The following is a 24,376-nucleotide window of genomic DNA, read 5'->3' on the forward strand; positions in this document are numbered from 1 at the left end:
GACAGCTGCCAGAATATTCACTGCTCCCCATGCTGGGACTGTGCAGCATTGTATATTCACTGATCTTTAATAACGGGCACAGTGTTAGCCGCAGCCGCCCCCTTCTTGCAACTGCTCGGCTTTCGCGTGTGCCCATTACTAAAGGGAATGAATATTCACTGCAGTACTATCCATGCCCATGGAAGTGGAGAGCAGTGAATATTCATTCTTTTTAATATTGGGCACACGTGATCGCCCAGCTGCTGCTACTGTGGTACTTGGCAACCACATAGACCAGGGATTGTCCCACCGAACGCCTGCACTCCTTTCACCATGGCCATAATGCTACTCAGACAACACAGGGTGACAATAAAACTGTGTGTCAATACTTTATTGAACCACAAAACAAATAACACATAGAACAGTCACAGCAAAGTAGTCCAAAATGGTGCACATTACAGAATCTCAACCTTGGTCCATGGATCAGATCTGTATTCTTCCAGAATGGGCCTTGGTCCCCTAAGCTGGCATCCTGTAGAATTGCAACTCTGTGTCCATCGTGATGTCTTGTCTGCTGTCCTGTTTCTGGTCCTTTGGATGTTTTGATGTCTTGACTGAATCTCTGGGTCTCATACAGAGGCATATAACCTCTTTTTATGGTTAACAAGTGTCCTTCAATACAACTTTCAAAGATAAGGGGAAGACTGGTGACAACCAACTCTCATTGTTTGATTATGTAACAGGATAACAGCACAGCATGTTACATCAAATATCAACTTGCAAAACAATATTTCAGTCTCACATAAGCAAAAGTCTGTTTTCTTGACCAACCAGAAACAGATAAATTCAAAAGCATAGATATCAGGTTAATTAAGATACAATGCTGTGTCCTCACACACCCCTTCTTTTGATTGTCCTGCAATTGTTTGATATCTTGACGTTCATGGGAAGTTAAGTTGTATTTAAAACTCTTGTTGCTGAACCGTGTAATATCGTTACTGACACATTTCTGAAATATTTCAAGAGTCTGAGTATTCATGGAGGGGGTAAAGTTAGATTTTTTTTTTTCAACTCAGTGTGTTTATAACTGTGAAATTTATTTTTAGTTTTAAATAATGACTAGGTGAAGAGTCCAGTGTTGCCCAGGCATAGTAACTAACTGTGGTTAGTTATAACAAATTATAATGATTATATCTATATATTTAAAGCTGAGTGTATAGCCCTGCCCACTCACTCTAATATCCCACATCATCCCGTCAGCCAGAGCCACCGGACTGCTACCCCTAATATCCTACATCATCCTGTCAGCCAGGGCCACTGGACTACTACCCCTAATATCCCACATCATCCCGTCAGAGCCATCGGACTACTACCCCTAATATCCCACATCATCGCGTCAGCCAGAGCCATTGGACTACTACCCCTAATATCCCAATCATCCCAATAACCAGAGCCACTGGACTACTACCCCTAATATCCTACATCATCCTGTTAGCCAGATCCACTGGACTACCACTAATATCCCACATCATCCCGTCAGAGCCACCGGACAACTACCCCTAATATCCCGCATCATCCCGTCAGCCAGAGCCACCAGACTACTACCACTAATATCTCACATTATCCCGTCAGAGTCAGCATTGTCAGGTTGGTGCTGTTACACCGATTAAAATGATACCTGGGTTGGAGAAATCTGTCTTGTGATTCTTTTTTAATCTGTTTTTGAAGGTTTACGTTAAGGTACTGTCACACTTAGCGATGTACCAGCGATCCCGACCAGCGATATGACGCGGTCAGGATCGCTGGTACATCGCTAAGTGGTCGCTAGTGAGCTGCCACACAGGCAGATCTCACTAGCGACATCGCTGGGGATGGGGGTCGCTACTTACCTGTCACACCAGGCGATCCTGCGTCCTCCCGCCCGGCTCCACGCGTCGCTCGTCCTCACAGCAGGAAGCGCTGCAGGAAGCTGACGACGAGAAACAGTCCTGAACGTTCTCGCGCGATCAGCGATAACCAGCGGGGGAGCGGGTCGTAGGTAAGTATCAGACACAGAGATATCGCTAGCAATATCGCTATAACGTCACTAGTTATAGCGATATTGCTAGCGATATCTCTTAGTGTGACATGCCCTTTAATGAGATGCTTCATGCCAGACAAAAAAGTTCCTGATTCTGGGCTCCCCCTGCAGTCTGTGTCAGAGGGAGGTCTGTGTCGGCACGGTAATAAATTGTTTTATTTCCAGCTTTACAGAAGGACGATAACACCATAGAAATGATAAGGATAATAGGCCTCAGTTACCATAACTGTCTACTAGGAAAACTGTTGCTCATAGCAACCAATCACAGCTCAGCTTTCGTCTTTTAAACAGCTCTGGTGAAATGAAAGATGCTTAGTGATTGGTTGCTATGTGTATTGGACGTGTATTGATCCACACACATATGTACATACACTCAGTTTTATATATATAGATTTCACACCCAAATTTAAAAACACATTTTCTGGTGAGAAAGTGACAGGTATATTCCTCCTTATTCAATTAAAGTGCTAGTGCTTCATTAGTTGCCAAACCAGATTCACTATTGCTTTTATCCTGTATACTTTTCTATGTTTCTGTTTTTATCAGCGCACATATGACATAGGGCAGCACAGTGGCTCAGTGGTTAGCACTGCAGCTTTGCAGCGCTGGAGTCCTGGGTTTGAATCCCACCAAGGACAACATCTGCAAGGAGTTTGTATGTTCTCCCCGTGTTTGCGTGGGTTTCCTCCGGGTACTCCGGTTTCCTCCCACATTCCAAAAACATACTGAAAGGGAATTTAGAATGTGAGCCCCATCGGGCACAGTGATGATAATGTGTGCAAACTGTAAAGCGCTGCGGAATATGTTAGCGCTATATAAAAATAAAGATTATTATTATTATGACAAATGCTGTCAGGCTGAACTACCTACTATTACTCTCCTGTGAGCTGGTAAATTAGGCACATCCTCATCTATTCAGCCTTATTTTAGCGAAATCTGCTGCCACTGTCCTATGTAGGTGCACCACTTTTGAGCACTACATCAGTCATATGCAATCTAAAATAGAACAGCCATTAGCCTCCCCGACATGTTTCGCCTTGCAGCGTCATCAAGGGAATGAGGCTATAATGAGCTGATGGGACTGAACCAGACCTTTTATCACCTCTGTCGCATCACTTTTTCAGGTCAGCCAATACTAGTCTCTGTCTTTTACCACCAATGCGCAGAATTCTCTCTTCTGACCAATAGGTACTCATGGCCTGCTGTATCAGATTGTCATCTGTCCTGTGATTGGTTTTCACTCATACACAAACCAGCCCTACCTCCTCCTCGTTGGGGGAACCATATGAGCCCATCTTATCATTTACTTTGTTACCCATCTCGCCCCATCTTGTAATTTTTACTACTTACTTGGTGGAGATTAGTTCTGGGGGACTGCGGCGTCATTATTCGGTGCCTCCTCTCTCTCCATTTTTCCTGTAGACTGTCCAATCCATTCGCACTTCAGAAAACTGTGCGCATGCGCTCTCCTTTACGGCCTTCCAGCTGGTCGGCTTTCAGTAAGCCTGTCCACGTTCAATATCATCGTATGCGCTGTGTCTCCACCAGGGGGGTCTGATGTAATCTATACCACGCACCTTCCTTGCATCAAATGCAACCTGAGTCAGTGCGAATAAGATGTTTGCGGCTCAATATAATTATGCTCCTTGTTGCCATATATACATTACCACAGGATCATGTATATATTGTGATGATCATTATAAGGTACTAGTCAGGTCCCAACACAAATCATTTATATGTCTTGTATTAGATTTTTTAAAGCTGTTCTATACATCCGCTGGGGGTTTATTTAACTGTCATTATTGATCCGCAAAGTTAGTTATATGGAACAAGAAAGGAGTAAGATAATTTTATATATTTACATAGAGTCCTACTGTGCCTCATGGGGGCACCATACACTTAGAGTGCCCGTTGTTCTGCATTATATGTGGTTTAGAGAAGGTCACCGGTAGGACCTTATGGAAAGGATTTTACTCCTCAGTATTATTTAAACTGGTAGAATCGTCTATTATATAGGTCTGGCCATCCAACAAGAGGTGGTCATTAGCTTCATATGATCTTTTACTGGGACTCAGGCCAAAAATCAATTTCCTTTACTATTTAAATATTAATGGTTTTCATCCTCTTCAGTTTATGAAGAGGTGACAGTGTTTTTCCCCTTTGCAGGGTGCACTTAATCTACAAGGGACATATACAGCTCTGGCGAAAATAAAGAGACCACTGCAAAATGTTCAGTTTGTCTGATTTTTCTCTTTATAGGTTTATTTTTGAGTAAAATGTAAATTGCTGTTTTATTCTATAAACTCCTGACAATATGTCTCTGAATTTCCAAGCACTACATTTTGTATTTATTTACAGAAAATGATAAATGGTCAAAATAACAAAAAAATGCAGTGCTTGCCGACCTCAAATAATGCTTAAAAAAAACAAGTTCATAGTCATTTAGAAACAACAATACTAATGTTTTAACTCAGGAAGAGTTCATAAATCAATATTTTGTGGAAAAACCATGATTTTTAATCACAACTTTCATGCGTCTTGGCATGCTTTCCACCAGTTTTTCACACTGCTTTTGCGTGACCATATGCCTCTCCTGGTGCAAAAATTTAAGCAGCTCTTCTTTGTTTGATGGCTTGTGACTGTCCATCATCCTCTTGATTACATTTCAGAGGTTTTCAATGGGGTTCAAGTCTGAAGATTGGGCAGGCCATGACAGGGATTTAATGTGGTGGTCCTTCATTCACACATTGATTGACCTAGCTGTGTGGTATGGCTCATTGTCCTGCTGGAAAAATCAGTCCTCAGAGTTGGGGAACATTGACTGAGCAGAAGGAATCAACTTTTTCCAGGATTAACCTTGATTCATACGTCCTTTACAAAGATTAACCTGCCTAATTCCAGTCTTGCTGAAGCATCCCCAGATCATCAACGATCCTCCACCAAATTTCACAGTGCATGCAAGACACTTTGGCTTGTACGCCTCTCCAGGTCTCCGTCTAACCATTAGACAACCAGTTATTGAGCAAATCTGACAATTAGACTCATCAGAGAAGATTACCTTGCTCCAGTCCTCTATGGTCCAATCCTTATGGTCTTTGGCAAACTTCAGCCTGGCTCTCCTTTGCTTCTCATTGATGAAAGGCTTTTTTCTAGCTTCACATGACTTGAGCCCTGCCTCTAGGAACCTGTTAAGAACTGTTATTGCCATGCACTTCACCCCAGCTGCCATTTGCTATTCCTTTTGTAGGTCACTTGATGTCATCCTGTGGTTGCTGAGTGACATTCAAATAAGATGACAGTCATCCTGGTTAGTGGAGAGTCGATTTCACCCTCTGCCGGTCTGTAGCTTTGTTGTCCCCAATGTCTGCTGCTTGACCTTGTTGTACTGGACTGCTGTCTTAGAAATTTTAAGGATGGAGGCAACATGACGCTCACTGTATCCCTCTGGTAGTAAAGCCAGAATTGAGCTCTTCTTTTCCTCACTCAAGACTTTTCTTTTCAACTCCTTTGGCATGGGTAAAAGTTATTTTTTCATTCCTATTACTTTTGGGATATTACTAGCACTTGTTTTGCCAATCAGCTTATCCTATTGAAAGAGGACTGTGAACACCACAGCAGGGATTTTTATATTTTCTTTCTTTAAATAAGATTTGGTTCAGGTGATCTCCTTATCAGAAGGACATTAAGTAGAATGAGGTGTACTTTGGTTGGAATTCAACTGACACTGGAATGGAATGGCTGTCAGACTTGTAGAGAAGCTGAGTTTTATAAAACTGTGCAGTGGTCTCTTAGTTTTTGCCAGGGACATATTCTCAAAGGTCTGTATATTTTCAAAGGAAACCAGGAGGTTAGCGCGCACTCAAGTCCAATGGCGGGGTGCAGGTGTAACGGACCAGTAGGTCCTATTACCAATAATAGTCTAATTCACCGCACACTCAGAGGGATTTATGCAAATAAGTGCTCATTTTATTATATACAAAACATGTGGGAGCCAAACAAGAATATATAGCACGAAGTAGAAGCGATATAATTAACACGACGTTTCGGCTCAGTCCGAGCCTTTATCACTTTTATCGCTGCAAATAAAAAGAAATCCATCAGAGAATGCAAACATAGAGAGAAGAGATTACAACACCATATAAAATCCATACAAAATCCAAAATAATCCCAATATATTACAGTGGTAAAAATATATACAAGATATATACAAATATACATTGTGATAGTACATGGAAAACATGAATATATAAGGCTCAGTAAACTAGCACCATCTAAGGTAGAATAGGAGAAAAGGGATTACCTGAATTGAAAGTCGGATCTTTTGAATAAAGAGGAATAGAACTCCCAAGAGAATAGCCCAAGAAAGATGGCTGAAAGGAATCGTCAAAATCATGATTAATAGACTCAAATGTGTAAATGTCCTACTGTCTCTAAAAGGTCATGCAAGGTATCAGCATAGGGGGAGTATAGTGTGTTGCTATGATATAGAGGGGATGTGATAAGTTGATCCCTGTGATAGACAATATGTAGTCCATGATGTCCATACAATCCTAAGTACGCAATATAATGTGCAGTATGAGACAGCACCTATGAAAATGAGAGTAGCTATATGCATATTAAAATGGTAGCATTGTTCCCATGGAATGACATGTGCTGTAAATAGCTTGTACCATGTTAGCTGACTGTTAAAGTGTCCCTACATAGCGCTATCAAAAAGAGGGGAAAGAGGACCTGTGTACAATACCTGTTGGTAGGGTGCTATACAGCGGCGCTCCCACGCCTAGCTGCAATGGCGTTATGCTAAATCCATCAGGGTTAGGTGGTATTTATATGAGAACCCGGTGGCAGCGCGCGACCGGAAGTGGAACCTCTGAACCGGAAGTGACGTCGCGCTGTCTAAATGCAAGCACTGCGCATGTCCAGGGACTATACCTTAGAGCTGTATGTACACAGCGGTTGCCCTGGTGATATGCAAAGAGGGGTGATGCTAACATTATGTGCAGGATCTAGACTAGGTGGGTATAATATTAATAGGATGCGGTAATAGGTAATAGGTAAAGATTGCATGGGTGCAATTAACGAGGCATCTGGACATATGAAAAAAGGTAAAAATAGTGATCAACTTATCACATTCCCTCTATATCATAGCAACACACTATACTCCCCCTATGCTGATACCTTGCATGACCTTTTAGAGACAGTAGGACATTTACACATTTGAGTCTATTAATCATGATTTTGACGATTCCTTTCAGCCATCTTTCTTGGGCTATTCTCTTGGGAGTTCTATTCCTCTTTATTCAAAAGATCCGACTTTCAATTCAGGTAATGCCTTTTTCTTCTATTCTACCTTAGATGGTGCTAGTTTACTGAGCCTTATATATTCATGTTTTCCATGTACTATCACAATGTATATTTGTATATATCTTGTATATATTTTTACCACTGTAATATATTGGGATTATTTTGGATTTTGTATGGATTTTATATGGTGTTGTAATCTCTTCTCTCTATGTTTGCATTCTCTGATGGATTTCTTTATTCTCGCCGGAATAATCTCCATGGTGAAGAGAAACCCCTTCACAACAGCCAACCAAGTGAACAACACTCCAGGAGGTAAGCTTATCAATATACAAATCTACCATAAAGAGAGGACTGCATGAAAGTAAATACAGAGGGTTCACTGCACGGTGCAAGCCACTCATAAGCATCAAGAATAAAAAGGCTAGACTGGACTTTGCAAAAAAACATCTAAAAAAGCCAGCACAGTTCTGGAAGAACATTCTTTGGACAGATGAAACCAAGATCAACCTCTACCAGAATGATGGAAAGAGAAAAGTATGGCGAAGGCGTGGTACAGCTCATGATCCAAAGCATACCACATCATCTGTAAAACACGGTGGAGGCAGTGTGATGGCTTGGGCATGCATGGCTGCCAGTGGCACTGGGTCACTAGTGTTTATTGATGATGTGACACAGGACAGAAGCAGCCAAATGAAGTCTGAGGTATTCAGAGCCATACTGTGTGCTCAGATCCAGCCAAATGCAGCCAAACTGATTGGTCATCATTTCATACTACAGATGGACAATGACCCAAAACATAAAGCCAAAGCAACCCAGGAGTTTATTAAAGCAAAGAAGTGGAATGTTCTTGAATGGCCAAGTCAGTCACCTGATCTCAACCCAATTGAGCATGCATTTCACTTGTTAAAGACTAAACTTCAGACAGAAAGGCCCACAAACAAACAGCAACTGAAAACCACCGCAGTGAAGGCCTGGCAGAGCATCAAAAAGGAGGAAACACAGCGTCTGGTGATGTCCATGAATTCAAGACTTCAGGCAGTCATTGCCAACAAAGGGTTTTCAACCAAGTACTAAAAATGAACATTTTACTTACAATTATTTAATCTGTCCAATTACTTTTGGTCCCTTTAAAAACAGGGTGGCACATGTTAAGGAACTGAAACTCCTAAACCCTTCATCAAATTTTAGTGTGGATACCCTCAAATGAAAGCTGAAAGTCTGAACTACAACTGCATCTGAATTGTTTTGTTTAAAATTCATTGTGGTAATGTCTAGAACCAAAATTAGAAAAATGTTGTCTCTGTCCAAATATATATGGACCTAACTGTATATCTTGATTTTTCCAGAGCGTTTGATACCATGCCACACGAGGTTGGTACACAAAATGAAAATGCTGGGTCCTGGGGAAAATGTGTGTAAATGAGTAACTGGCTTAGAAAGCAGAGGGTGGTTTTAAATAGTATATTCTCTAACTGGGTCGCTGTGACCAGTGGGGTACCGCAGGGGTCGGTGTTGGAACCTATTCTCTTCAACATATTTATTAATGATCTGGTAGAAAGTTTTCACAGTAAAATATTGATATTTAAAAATAAAGATAAAAATAAATCTTTATTTTTATATAGCGCTAACATATTCCGCAGCGCTTTACAGATTGCACACATTTCCATCACTGTCCCCGGTGGGGCTCACAATCTATATTCCCTATCAGTATGTCTTTGGAGTGTGGGAGGAAACCCGAGTGCCCGGAGGAAACCCACGCAAACACGGGGAGAACATACAAACTCCTTGCAGATGTTGTCCTTGGTGGGATTCAAACCCGGGACTCCAGCGCTGCAAGGCTGCAGCGCTAACCACTGAGCCACCGTGCTGCCCGTATTTGCAGATAATACAAAACTATGTAAAGCAGTCAATACAAGAGAAGATAGTATACAGCTACAGATGGATCTGGATAAGTTGGAAACTTGGGCCGAATGATGGCAGATGCGGTTTAACAATGATAAATGTAAGGTTATACACATGGGAAGAAGGAATCAATATCACCATTACACACTGAACAGGAAACCACTGGGTAAATCTGACATGGAGAAGGACTTGGGGATCCTAGTTAATGATAAACTTAGCTGGAGCAGCCAGTGCCAGGTAGCGGCTGCCAAGACAAACAGGATCATGGGGTGCATTAAAAGAGGTCTGGATACACATGATGAGAGCATTATACTGCCGCTGTACAAATCCCTGGTTAGACCGCACATGGAGTACTGTGTACAGTTTTGGGCACCGGTGCTCAGGAAGGATATAATGGAACTAGAATGAGTACAAAGGAGGGCAACAAACTTAATAAAAGGGATGGGGGAACTACAATATCCAGAGAGATTAGCAAAATTATGATTATTTAGTCTAGAAAAAAGACAACGAAGGGGCGATCTAATAACCATGTATAAGTATATAAGGGGGACAATACAAATATCTCTCCAAGGATCTCTTGATACCAGGAAATGTGAGGGTCACAAGGGGTCATTCTCTGCATCTGGAGGAGCGAAGGTTTTTCCACCAACATAGAAGAGGATTCTTTACTGTTAGGGCAGTGAGAATCTGGAATTCCATGCCTGAGGAGGTGGTGATGGATAACTCAGTCGAGGGGTTCAAGAGAGGCCTGGATGTCTTACTGCAGTGTAACAATATTGTATCTTACAGTTACTAGGTTCTTTAGAAGGACGTAGATCTGTTAATTTATTCTGACAGAATATAGGTTAAGCTGGGTGGACAAATGACTTTTTTCGGCCTTGCTAACTATGTTATGTTACTATGTTATAAAAACTGATTGGATCGGTTTGACTGGCACGATTCCTCAAAATCCATGCTCATATGGAGTTAAACAGTTATTCTCATTGAGATAATCCAGAATAACATCCCTCAGAAACCCTTCAAATATTTTACCAGCAATAGAGGTTAGACTTACTGGCCTATAATTTCCAGGGTCACTTTTAGAGCCCTTTTTTATTAGACTGTCTACTGTCATTGTCCTGGTGAATAATTAAATATTTTTACATAGCTTGCCATTTGTACAGACCTTTTAAGTAGAAAAATATTAAATTCAAGGATATTTTATTCAAAAATAATAATTGGTTTTATTCTTGGCAGATGACTGTACCAGGAGATCAGAGGGACAGCTGACATCTTCAATTTTTAAATCAGATGTTCTTGAGATCCCACAGGATACAATTGAAGTGAATATTATTATGCCTGATATACCATCATCCCTTCAGAGCATAGATCTGTCATCTGATCCTATGAAACAGGTCCTGTCTTCTGATTCATTACCGACTACTAAGGAAAACCAAAGTCACAAAATAAGCAATAAAAAACTAATTGCTCCTAAAGCAAAAAAGCCATTTTCACGTTCAGAATATGGAAATAGTATTCTCCTTGAAAAGTCTTTTCGTAAACATAAAAAAAATCACACAGTAGAGAAAAGATTTTCTTGTTCCATGTGTGGGAAATGTTTTAACCATAAATCACATCTTGCTAGACACCAGGGAAGTTACACAGGGTAGCAGCCATTTTCATGTTCAGAATGTGGGAAATACTTTACAAAAAAATCAAATGTTATTAGACATCAAAGAACTCACACAGGAAAGAAGCCATTTTCATGTTCAGAATGTGGGAAATGTTTTAGTCAGAAATCAACTCTTGTTACACATCAGAGAACTCACACAGGGGAGAAGCCATTTTCATGTTCAGAATGTGGGAAATGTTTTACAAATAAATCAATTCTTGTTAAACATGAAAGAACTCATACAGGGGAAAAGACTCCTCCATGTTCAGAATGTGGGAAATGTTTTAATCAGAAATCAGCTCTTGTTACACATCAGAGAACTCACACAGGGGAGAAGTCATTTTTATGTTCAGAATGTGGGACATGTTTTACAAATAAATGGGGTGTTATCAGACATCAGAGAACTCACACAGGTGAGAAGCCATTTTCATGTTCAGAATGTGGGAAATGTTTTACAGAGATAGCAATTCTTTATACACATCAGAGAACTCACACAGAGGAGAAGCCATTTTCATGTTCAGAATGTGGGAAATGTTTTACACATAAATCAACTCTTGATGCACATCAGAGAACTCACACAGGGGAGAAGCCATTTTCATGTTCAGAATGTGGGAAATGTTTTAATCAGAAATCAAATCTTGTTAAACACCAGAGAACTCACACAGGGGAGAAGAACGTTTCATGTTCAGAATGTGGGAAATGTTTTCCAGAGAAATCAACGCTTGTTAGACATCAGAGAACTCACACGGGGAGAAGCCATTTTCAAGTTCAGAATGTGGGCAATACCCTTTGATGAAGGAGACAGCAGTATCTCAGTAACGCGTAAGGGAAATTACGACCCTTTGGAACTCCGTAAATGAGCAACGAGTGACGTCACACCGACTACTACACTCGGCACGAACCACATCTGGTGAGTCACCGGCCAGGACTCCCTGCTTTCAGGTGTGCTGCAGCAAACTTTTGAGACTTCTTTCCACTAATTCATGGGAGATCTTCCCTATACCAGTGGAAATGTGGATTCAAGGTATTTACCGCAAGGATATCTATTTGTGTTACAAGTTTCAAACCGTGCTTCATTATTTGCAAGCATCAATGTAGAACTGACACAAGATTAAATGCCACTTAATATTTTGTTGTCCTGTGGCTAAGGCAACACGAAGATCAAAACTGTGCACGACTATTGAACTGTGTCTGCCAGCTGTGGCTAATAACTTTCATAGAATTGTCCCTACAAAGGGTTTAACTAAAATCAACAAAACTTATTATATGGACAACTCCATTAACAATTGGTCTTGGTAAATAACGAACTGTGCCCTCCAACCGTGGAATTCATTTTATCAACTACAGCTATTGGATTAATTAATTTTATTGCATGGTGTATGATGTTTAACTATGTGTTTGTTGTTTTGAATATATTCGTTTTTATTGCAATTTGCTATGTGTGACTAACCATTCAATTTATCAAGCAGGCATTTGCACAATTGATGGGGATTAGTGTGGATGGCATCTTATAGGACTAAATACTGCACATGTTCACACTATGTAGCGCAGAGACATTTTTTCATTTTAATCTCATTAGTAATACACCAGGGGTGTTTTTTTGTCTTGTCCAGCTTTTTTATATACCTGTCTTTGCACATGTATCCCTTTGTCTAGATGTCCTATAGGTGTGAGTAGCGCCGGTAACAATATCTAAATTCATGTTTCTAATGAAAATTTTTCGTTGTCTCTTGTTTCTGTGACATCAGATAGTTTTCCTTTTATTGCTGCATATAATTAATGTATAAAAGTTTCAATACTCTGAAACATTATTATTTTTGCAACTATAAAGATGCAGAATATTTTGATATGCTAATTGCCTGATATTTATTTAGCGGAAACTTAGCAACAATTCAAATAACTAAAACCTGTCTAAACACTATTGCGAATAATATACAGTTACAGAAATTGCACAACATTTGCTCCTCATTCATTGACAACGTTTTTGCTCGTCTCTTGTACTCCTGCATCGGATCATCTCTTACAATTGTCCAACAGTAATCTATAAGCAGTGATGGATTCAATTTTCCTCCTTGATATCTTTTCTCCAAAGCCGCAATATCTTGGGGAAATCTCTCACCGTGCTCGTCGCTCACTGCTCCGCAGTTTGGTGGAAGTAAGTTTAGATGCGAATGTAAAAAAATGAATCTAGAAGGACATGTTACAGCCAGGATCCTTATATGTTTTGAGGAGATTTTTCACCAACTTTTCATAGTTATCTTCTCTTGAGTTTCCCCAAAAATTTAGTTACAGTTAATGTGTATGCTATTCATGCAGCTTTATCCCTGCCCTGCAACAAACAGAGAAACTCCTTATCTTGAAGTAGCTTACAAGTCTGAGGTCCAATAAATACTCCTTCCTTTATCTTTGCTTCACTTAATCTTAAAAATGTATCGGAGATACTTGAATGCTTTTACATTTTTATGCATTGCCTTTACAAAGTTATTCATTAGACCCAACCTGATATGCAATGGTGGCACCAAATGTGTGTCAACAAGTGCTGGTTGCAGGACATTTTTACTCCGTGGCTGAAGTAAACATCAGAGAGTCTCTTATTGTAGTGACATTATTTAGCATGACTGTCACAATTTTACTGGCGAATAATATTAGGGGGCGGCTTAACTCACCCTGTTCACTGGGATACTTAAGGTGGCGAAGACACCGGGACCTCCGCCCTTGCCCTATCTCCTAAATTAGCCTTTCACCTTTCCTTTTCTCCAATCCAGGTAAGAGGGGGTGCTACTGTGCACCACAGTACACCAACCCAACATACAGGGTATCTGTCATGATCCAAGACTGGGTTTCGCTTTGGCCCGTCCTGATCAGACTGGGGGTTAAATGTTCCGCCTCCCTCCGGCAGAGGGCGGCTATTTAATGCTCACTGGACCTAGGCCCAGTGTCAGTTATACTCCTGCCCTCGGCTGAGTTAGTTGACCTTGTGCGTACGTGTGCCTTGTGCCTGATATCTTGCTTGGTTTTTTGATCTGGTTCTGTCCCTGTTTCGAGTTCTGCCTGTCCCTCTTGTACTGCGCTACATCTCATGTATGACTTTCTGCTTGTGACCCGACTTATCTCTGCCTGACCCATTGGTACCAAGTCGCCCTCTTGTGTATGACCTTTTAGCTTTGTCTGACCACCCGTCTGTTTGTCCCTCCTGTGCCTTGTTCGCCCGGACTGTGTGTGACCTCCGTTTTGCCTGACTCTTGAGTTGTTGTATGGTGTCCTGTCATCTCTGAAAGCAGGACGCTAAGCCCCGCCCCCTTGCAGTCACATGACCTAGGTCCTGTGCCAGCTTGCTAACTTCAGCATCTGCAGGTCCTGTGCATCTTTACTTTCCGGCGCTGACAGGTTCCTGACACCTATAGCTTGAAGCACGCATTGTCACCTCTGCTGCCCTGCTCCACAGGTATCTTTTAGGACTGTTTCTGTACTCAGGACACGCGCCCTGGCTCAGTGAGCAAGTGTAGTGTGGTGTTTCTGACATAACTGACCGTTACCATTTTTTTTCTCTGCTCCCCTTTTCCTGTGTATGTGATGGATCCTATGCACGCTCTTTCTGAGCAGGTAAAGCAGCTAATTTAACAACGAGTCCTGGCTCAGTCTCAGCAGCTGATCGCTGACACTGTGCAGGGGTTATTCTCATCAGGGGCTCTGGATGTTACATTAGTTTCCCCTGAGTCTCCGATTAAGTTACCGGATACCTTTTCTGGAGATAAAAGGAAGTTCAGAGTTTTCAAGGAGGGCTGTAAGCTTTTTTTTTCATTGAGACCACACTCTTCTGGGGATGAAGGTCAGAGAGTGGGGGTCATTATGTTTCTGTTAAGGGGAGCCCCCCCAAGCTTGGGCTTTCGGCCACGGCCCCTGAGTGTATGAATGTGGATGCATTTTTTGAGGCCCTGGACATATTTATGATGAGCCTGATCAGATGCGTATGGCTGAAGACATGGTGATGAGTGTGTGCCAGGGGAAGCACTCAGCCGAGTGGTTTTGTTCAGAGTTTAGGCGCTGGGCTGCTGGAATGATGCCGCCCTCCGGGGTTTGTTCCGTAGAGGCCTGTCTGAACATCTGAAAGACGCCTTGGCTCTCCACCCTCCACCTGATTCCTTGGAGGAGGCTATGACACAGGCCGTCCGAATGGATCGCCGGCTACGGGCGAGGGGAGTGATGCAAATTGAGACTCCTTTATTCTCACAAAGAAGGGGAGTCTGTCCTACATTGGAAACCTTGGAGATGTGAACCATCGACCTCAAAGGGAGCGAAAGGAGACAACGGCGTGTGGGAAAATGTTGTTTTCACTGTGGCGATGCTGGACATTGGAAAAAGGATTTCCCCTCCCGTCCACTGATCAACAAGCGACTGAGCCTGGGTGATTGTCGTGGAGGTAACCCAGGCTCTCAGGTACCCTTTTCTGCCTTTTCAAGAATGTTGTTACAGGTGGAACTTTGTTGTGGGAGTGTCTCCACATCCACTTCTGTCTTCGTGGATTGCGGATCATCATTAAACTTTAATGGTTCTGACTTGGTGGCCAGGTGTAAGTTAGGGACAGTTAGGTTGGAGACTCCTATTCACATTGTTGCCATTGACAAAACACCACTGGTTAAGAATAACGTTATGTTTCGTACTGAAGAGTTTCTCCTTAAAGTGAGTTCCTTGCACCAGGAACACATTTCATGTTTTGTGATGGACTGTCATGTCGGACGCTATTCACACCACAGCGTCCGGCAGGCAGCGGTAGTTCCATCTCCGTCCACTATAGCCTCAGTGGCGCCGGCTTGATTTTATTCAGGTTATTGGGAGTTAATCTAGCTGGAAATCAGGTGGGATGTTTGGTCACGCCCACGGTCTTTAAATAGTTGTGCTGGCCTATGGGCGTCGCCGATTATAACTTGTGTTTTATGCCAAGTGGTTCCGGTCTGGAGAGGAGGTGTTGGAGAAATTCGTAGCTGGTGGCGTATGATCCGTTGTTACCTTTTTGCCTTCCTATATTTGTGTTTTGTTTTGCCCTGTTCACATTACGGTATTGTCCTGTGTGTATGCGGTGCGGTGCGGTTTAAGTTCTCCCTGTCTGTCATTACTGTGTGGGCTTTGGTGGTTTGATGACTCACTGGGTGGAGGGTGGAGGGTTCAGCTTAGGGCTGAGCAGGAGATAAGGAAAGGTTGGAGGCTCAGGCATTTGCACCATTAGCAAAAACCCTGGGTTGAGGGTCAGACAGGGTTTTCCCTAGTTGGAGGGACTCCGCAGGGGCCACGGGTATTTCTGCCTTCTTTGACCTAAGCCCCGTGTAACATTATAATCGGCCGACAATATTTTGGTAGTCCATGGATTCCACGACTTCCATAAACCGCCAGTTGGCGGCGCTGTCCTTACAGGTCACAGTTCAGCAGCAGGGCCTGGTTGTAGCTAATGTGCAAGCGGCTTCTGCAGGTGCAGAGCCGAAGATTCCGCTGCCTGAACGATTTGCTGGGGAACGCAGCAAATTTGTCATCTTTCGGGAGGCCTGCAAGTTATATTTTCGCATGCGCCCTGTCTCCTCAGGTAATGAGGCTCAGCGGGTGGGTCTGGTGTTATCCTTACTGAGTGGGGACCCCCAAGCATGGGCGTTTTCCTTACCAGCTGACTCTGCTACGTTTCATTCGGTTGAGAATGCTTTTTCAGCACTCGGGCTCATTTATGATGATCCCGACAGATTGGCTCTAGCAGAATCTAAAATCCGCGCCCTCCGTCAGGGGGAACGTATGGCGGAAGACTATTGTTCAGTATTTCACCGTTGGGCAGTAGACACACAGTGGAACGACCCAGCGCTGCGGAGTCAGTTTATTCATGGGGTTTCAGGAAGAGTTAAACAGGCCCTCCTGATGTATGAGACTCCTGCATCGTTAGAGTCTGCCATGAGTTTGGTTATTCGTATTTATCGCCGTTTGCGTCAGGGGGTGCAGGAGACGCTGCCCCTGGGGAAAAGCAGGGGTGCAAGTGTGGTTGCTGCAGGTGAGCCCACGGAACCTATGCAAATCGCTGGGGTATCACATGTTAAGCGTCGCGTTCCTGGGTTCAGGAAGCAAGGAGCATGTTTTTACTGTGGTAAAAGAGATCATTATGTAAATGCTTGTCCTGTGCTACCTAAGAAAGTCGCACCGGTTGAAAACTGGTAAGCTCAGAGGGTATGGAGGAGGCCCAACTGAGCGTATGCATATCCTCCATGATGGTATCTCAATGTATGCTCCCTGCTAGGGTTATTATTGTGGGCAGAGAGCTACCAATATCAGTGTTTGTGGATAGCGGTTCCACCACCAATCTCATGGATGAGGAGTTTGCACGCACGGCCGGTTTTAAGATCGAAAAACTCCCTCATCCTATTCGCGTGGTTACCATTAATGCCGCTCCCCTCCCACAGGGGGAGATTACTGAGTTTGTAGCTGAGGTTAAACTCCACATTGGGGTCCTACATTCTGAGTGGGTTACATGTAGGGTACTCAATAATCTCCCAGCACAAATGGTCCTGGGTTTCCCATGGTTGTCCAAGCACAACCCGGTGATTGACTGGAGAACCCAGGACATAGTCCAGTGGAGTGGTTTCTGCCAGGAAAATTGCTTGGCCACATGTGTGTCCGCCGTGAAGTCCAGCCTTCCGGAGGCATTGCTGGATTTTGCGGACGTATTCTCTGAGAGGGGTTGCTCAGAACTACCTCCACATCGAACCTATGACTGTGTGATTAGGATAAAACCCGGGGCCAAATTGCCAAAGGCTAGGATGTTTAGTATTTCTGGTCTGGAGAGACAAGCTCTTAAAGACTACATCGCGGAGAGTCTAAGTAAAGGGCACATCCGACCTTCATCCTCGCCTGTAGCAGCGGGGTTTTTCTTCATTAAGAAGAAAGATAGGGGGTTACGCCCTTGTCTGGATTTCCAGGAGTTAAACCAGATTACGGTCCGTGATCCCTACCCGATGCCTCTTATCTCTGATTTGTTCAACCAGGTGGCTGGTGCGAAGTGGTTTTCCAAACTTGACCTCAGGGGGCGTACAACCTCATAAGGGTCCGTCAGGGGGATGAGTGGATGATGGTGTTTAATACCCCTGAGGGTCATTTTGAAAGCCTAGTTATGCCATTTGGGTTGACAACCACGCCTGCTGTTTTCCAACATTTCATAAATGATGTATTCGCTCATGTGCTGGGAAATTTGTGATTGTGTACCTGGATGATATCCTCATTTATTCGAGCGACCAGGACACTCATTTAGAGCATGTCAGGCAGGTGTTACAGTTGCTCCGTGAGAATAAGCTCTATGCTAAGCTTGAAAAATGCGTATTTTTTGTTCAGGAGTTGCCTTTTTTGGGATATATTGTGTCCGACGCAGGGTTTAAAATGGACGCCGCGAAGGTGCAAGCGGTGCTGCGATGGGAACGGCCTGATAATCTAAAAGCGCTCCAGCGGTTCCTTGGGTTTGCCAACTATTATAGGAAGTTTATTAAGAATTTTTCTACTATAGCCAAACCGCTCACGGACATGACGAGAAAAGGTACCAATCTCGCTATCTGGTCTGAGGTGGTGGTGCGTGCATTTGAGCTTCTGAAAAAACGTTTTGCTTCAGCCCCCATTCTGGTGCAACCGGACGTATCTAAACCTTTTACTGTGGAAGTCGATGCGTCTGAGGTGGGAGTGGGGACAGTACTGTCACAGGGCTCGTCCTTGAGCAATATGCGTCCATGCGCCTACTTCTCCAAGAAGCTGTCGCCTGCTGAACGGAATTACGATATCGGCAACAGGGAGTTGTTGGCCATCAAATTGGCTTTTGAGGAATGGCGACACTTCTTGGATGGGGCGGTCCACTAGGTCACAGTCATCACCGACCATAAAAACCTGCTCTATCTGGAGTCGGCCAAGCGTCTGTCTCCCAGGCAGGCTCGCTGGGCATTGTTTTTTACTCGATTTAACTTTCTGGTGACTTACTGTCCAGGGGCTAAAAACACCAAGGCGGATGCCATGTCCAGGTGTTTTCTGGGGGCAGAACCTCGGGAAGATCCGGTACCCATCCTCCAGGAAGGTGTAGTGTAGTGTAGTGTAGGTGTAGTTCGGCTCTCACGACTGAGGTAGAGGCGGAGATTGCCGAGGCCCAGGAGGAGGTACCGCCAGGACTGCCAACAAGTCATTCGTACCCCTTCATCTTCGTCTTAAGGTGTTGGGGGAACACCACGACTCTGTCCTGGCCGGTCATCCAGGGGTTAGGGGCACCTTGGAGCTGGTATCGCGCTGCTTCTGGTGGCCAAAGATCCGGCAGGACGTGGTCTCGTACGTGGCAGCTTGCATCACGTGCGCCAGGGCCAAGTCGCCCAGATCCCGTCCTGCTGGCACTCTACAGCCTCTGGGGGTACCTAGTAGGCTATGGACAGAAATCTCCATGGACTTTATCACGGACTTGCCTGCCTCGGCGGGGAACACGGTCATCCTGGTGGTGGTTGATCGATTTTCGAAAATGGCGCATTTTGTGTCGTTGCCTTCCTTGCCCAACACGAAGACGTTGGCTCAGGTTTTTGTGCAGGAGGTGGTCAGAGTTCCGTCGGACATAGTGTCTGATAGGGGTACCCAGTTTGTGGTGAAATTTTGGAAAGCTTTTTGCTCACGATTGGGGATCAAGTTGTCTCATTCGTCAGCGTTTCATCCGCAGTCAAATGGTCAAACTGAGCGCATGATCCAAAATCTGGAGCAGTATTTGCGATGTTTTGTGTCTGACAACCAAGAGGAGTGGTCGACATTCCTTCCCTTGGCCGAGTTCGCATTAAATAATCACCACCAAGAATCATCGGGAGAGTCTCCGTTCTTTTGTGTTTACGGGCACCATCCTCAATTTTGTACCTTGCGTCAGGGTGGCTCTGGGGGCGTCCCGGAGGAGGACCAGCTAGGAGTTCAACTATCATCGGTCTGGAGGAGTGTGAAACAGCGATTGCTGAGCATGAGTGCAAGGTACAAACGAGTGGCTGACGCTAGACGCGTGCAAGGTCCGGACCTGTGTGTGGGTGATTGGGTGTGGTTAGCTACTAAAAACATAAAACTCAAAATTCCATCATTGAAATTGGGTCCAAGGTTTATTGGCCCTTTTAAGATTGCTGCCATCATTAACCCGGTTGCTTATCGGTTGGAAATTCCTGCAGTATACAAGATACACAACGTGTTTCACAGGGCTTTATTGAAAAAGGTGGTAGGCTCTGTGGACACGACGCCGATGCCACCTCCAGTCATGGTGGATGGCGATTTAGAGTTTGAAGTCTCCAAGGTGGTGGACTCTCGAGTACTGCACCGTACTCTTCAGTATTTGGTACACTGGCGGGGGTATGGTCCGGAGGATAGGTCTTGGGTACCAGCCACGGACATACATGCGGATCGGCTGGTCAGTTCGTTTCACCGCCGTCATCCAGACAAGCCGGGTCCTATGAGTCTTGAGGGCCCTGGGGTCCCTCGTAGAAGACGGGGTACTGTCATGTCGGACGCTATTCACACCACAGCGTCCGGCAGGCAGCGGTAGTTCCATCTCCGTCCACTATAGCCTCAGTGGCGCCGGCTTGATTTTACTCAGGTTATTGGGAGTTAATCTAGCTGGAAATCAGGTGGGATGTTTGGTCACGCCCACGGTCTTTAAATAGTTGTGCTGGCATATGGGCGTCGCCGATTATAGCTTGTGTTTTATGCCAAGTGGCTCCGATCTGGAGAGGAGGTGTTGGAGAAATTCGTAGCTGGTGGCGTATGATCCGTTGTTTCCTTTTCGCCTTCCTATATTTGTGTTTTTATTTTGCCCTGTTCACATTACGGTATTGTCCTGTGTGTATGCAGCACGATGCGGTTTAAGTTCTCCCTGTCTGTCATTACTGTGTGGGCTTTGGTGGTTTGACGACTCACTGGGTGGAGGGTGGAGGGTTCAGCTTAGGGCTGAGCAGGAGATAAAGAAAGGTTGGAGGCTCAGGCATTTGCACCATTAGCAAAAACCCTGGGTTGAGGGTCAGACAGGGTTTTCCCTAGTTGGAGGGACTCCGCAGGGGCCCCGGGTATTTCTGGCTTCTTTGACCTAAGCCCCGCGTTACATGGACAACCTGCCTGCGGGACTGGAGTTGGGGTTCCCCTGGTTACAGTTGCATAATCCTGTAATTGGGAATCTCGGGATATTGTTAAATGGGGTCCCTATTGTTCTGAAAAATGTCTTGTTACGGTGTCTGTGTCGTCCGTGGGTCTGGAAGGTATTCCGGAGTGCCTGAAAGACTATACGGACGTTTTCTCCGAAAAAGAGGCTGAGGTTTTACCACCACACCGCCCATTTGATTGTGCCATTGACCTGGTTCCAGGTGCTAAATTGCCCAAAGCCCGCTTGTATAACCTTTTGGGTCCAGAACGGGCCGCGATGAAAGAATATATTTCCGAGAGTCTCCATAAGGGACACATTCGTCCTTCTGTTTCTCCTGTTGCGGCGGGGTTCTTCACAAATTAGAAAAATGCTTATTTTTTGTCCAGGAACTGTCTTTTCTGGGGTTCATTGTGTCTGCTAAAGGGTATCACATGGATCCTAATAAGGTGCAGGCCATTGTCGAGTGGGTCCAACCTTGTGATTTAAAGGCTTTGTAGTGTTTCCTAGGATTCGCCAATTACTAACGTAAATGTATAAGGGGGTTCTCACAGGTGGTTAAACCCCTCACAGACATGACTCAAAAGGGGGCCGATATCAAGAATTGGTCAACAACAGCGGTAGCGGCGTTTCAGTTTTTAAAAAAATGTTTTATGTCTCCCCCGGTTCTTATTCAATCGGACCCGTCTGAACCATTTATTGTTGAGGTAGATGCCTCAGAGGTGGGGGTGGGGGCGGTATTGTCCCAGGGACCCGCCACTTTGACCAATTTGAGACCTTGCACCTTTTTCTCGAAGAAGTTCTCTCCTGCAGAGAAAAATTATGTGGGGAATCAAGAACTTCTGGCAGTAAAGTTGGCCTTTGAAGAATGGAGGCATTTTTTGGAGGGGGCTGCCCATCCTTTAACTGTAATTGGGACCGCAAAAGCCTAGTTTACATTGAGTCACCCAAAAGGTTGACTCCCAGACAGGCTAGATGGTCACTTTTTTTTTCCCGATTCAACTTCTCGATCACTTTTCGGCCAGGATCTAAAAATGTCAGAGCGGATGCCTTGTCATGCAGTCTAGATCTGGTGTCCCCCCCGGAACCTCCATCCTCCATTCTTCAGCCTGGGGTGGTGGTGGCAGATATTTCTAATATATTGGAATGGGAGATTCGAGAAGCTCAGTCTCTTGCACCTCCGGCTAAGCCGGTGGATAAACTTTTCGTGCCAGCTCAGTTTCGCCTCAAGGTCCTCCGGGAGTTCCATGACTGAGTTCTGGGTGGACATCCAGGTATCTCAGCTACCCGGAAGACCATTGCTAGAGTATTCTGGTGGTCTGCTTTGGCCTCTGATGTTGGGGAATATGTGTCTGCTTGTGATGTTTGTGCCCGTGCAAAAACCCCCCCATAACCGGTCGGCCGGGGAATTGGTACCACTGCCAATTCCTGAGAGACCAACCTTCCCCCCTCCAAGGGTAATACTGTCGTTTGGGTTGTGGTGGACAGGTTTAGTAAGCAGGCACATTTTGTACCTTTGGCAGCTCTACCTAATGCAGAAACATTGTCCAGATTGTTCGTTGAGCATGTGGTGCGGTTGCATGGGGTACCCTTGAATGTGGTGTCTGATAGAGGAGTGCAGTTTGTTTCCAGATTTTGGAGGGCTTTTTGTAAGAGTTTGGGTATTGGTCTGTCCTTTTCATCCGCTTATCATCCTGAGACTAATGGGCAGACTGAGCTGACCAATCAGTCTCTGGAGCAAATTCTGCGTTGCTTGACCTCAGCCCAACAGGATGATTGGTGTTCTGTGTTACCGTTGGCCGAGTTTGCTTTTAACAACTGCATTAACCAGTCTACGGGTGCATCTCCCTTTTTCTGCAATTATGGGTTTCATCCTCATTTTGGAGAATTTTCCCGTTTGAATTCTGGGTGTCCTGGGGTGGATGAGACGATCCAACGGTTAGGGGAGGTATGGCGGGAGGTCAAGAGTAACATTACAAAGGCCCAGGACAAATTAAAATTTTTTGCGGACAAAAAACGATCTGCGGGACTGGTGTTTCAGATTGGGGATAAGGTATGGTTGTCCACCAAGAATATAAGGCTCAAGGTCCCCTCTGCGAAGCTTGGACCCAAGTTTATAGGTCCCTATGAAATTACCGAAGCAGTTAACCCGTTGGCTTTTCGGTTGCGTCTCCCGCCATCTCTGTGGATCCCAAATGTTTTCCATAAGGCCCTTTTGAAACCTGTGAGGTCCGGTGGGGAGGGATCATCAGCTTCCCCACCATCGGTTTTGGTAGACGGGCAGTCAAAGTACGAGGTGGAATGAATTGTCGACTCCAGGTTTTTCCGTCGTGCCCTTCAGTATGTGGTACATTGGAAAGGCTACGGTCCTGAAGAATTGTCGTGGGTTCCTGCTCGATCGGTCCATGCGGATCGGTTGGTCCGGGCCTTTCACGTCAGGTACCCTGAGAGACCTGGGGGTCCGGTGGCCCCCCATTGAGAGGAGGGTACTGTCATGATACAGGACTGGGTTTCGCTTTGGCCTGTCCTGATCAGACTGGGGGTTAATTGTTCCGCCTCTCTCCGGCAGAGGGTGGCTATTTAATGCTCACTGGACCTAGGCCCAGTGTCAGTTATACTCCTGCCCTCGGCTGAGTTAGTTGACCTTGTGCGTTCGTGTGCCTTGTGCCTGATATCTTGCTTGGTTTTTTGATCTGGTTCTGTCCCTGTTTCGAGTTCTGCCTGTCCCTCTTGTACTGCGCTACCACTCGTGTATGACTCTCTGCTTGTGACCCGACTTCTCTCTGCCTGACCCCTTGGTACCATGTCGCCCTCTTGTGTATGACCTTTGGCTTTGTCTGACCACCCATCTGTTTGTCCCTCCTGTGCCTCGGTCGCCCGGACTGTGTGTGACCTCCGTTTTGCCTGACTCTGTGTCATGTGGTATACAGTCTATCTAGAGTCTAACGCATGGGTATAATAAGACACATGAGACATAAGCTTCTTAAGCATTTCTTGTATTACTTCATACAAGTAGTGCAGTAGCAGGATAGTTGCATAGTTAGGCAAACAACCAACGATATTCAGAGTCTATTACTTTCCTGTCAGAAGTAGCTGGCAAGCAGAAGGGTTCTGTGTCCCCAAATGGTTCCAAGCAGAGGAGATCCAGGCTTCACAGACCAAGTCACAAACTGGGAATAGAGCTGATTCAGGAGCACAGGTGAATCAGCTGGAGCTGATTAAAAGGACAATTGGCAGGAAACAGGGCAGGGACATCAGAGCTGAGTACTCCATGTTATTTGAGGGCAAAGTCACTGCACATGCCAGGAAACAAGAT

General features: G+C 44.7%; 1 pseudogene; it reads left to right on the top strand.

Annotated features, from left to right (window-relative positions):
* Positions 1-12,692, top strand: part of LOC141047261 (uncharacterized) — a 38,753-nt pseudogene extending 26,061 nt beyond the window's left edge.
* The last annotated feature ends 11,684 nt before the right edge of the window (positions 12,693-24,376 follow it).

The sequence above is a fragment of the Dendrobates tinctorius genome, unplaced genomic scaffold (genome assembly GCF_039654945.1).
Source record: "Dendrobates tinctorius isolate UK_male_01 unplaced genomic scaffold, ASM3965494v1 ptg000126l, whole genome shotgun sequence".
NCBI lineage: Eukaryota > Metazoa > Chordata > Amphibia > Anura > Dendrobatidae > Dendrobates > Dendrobates tinctorius.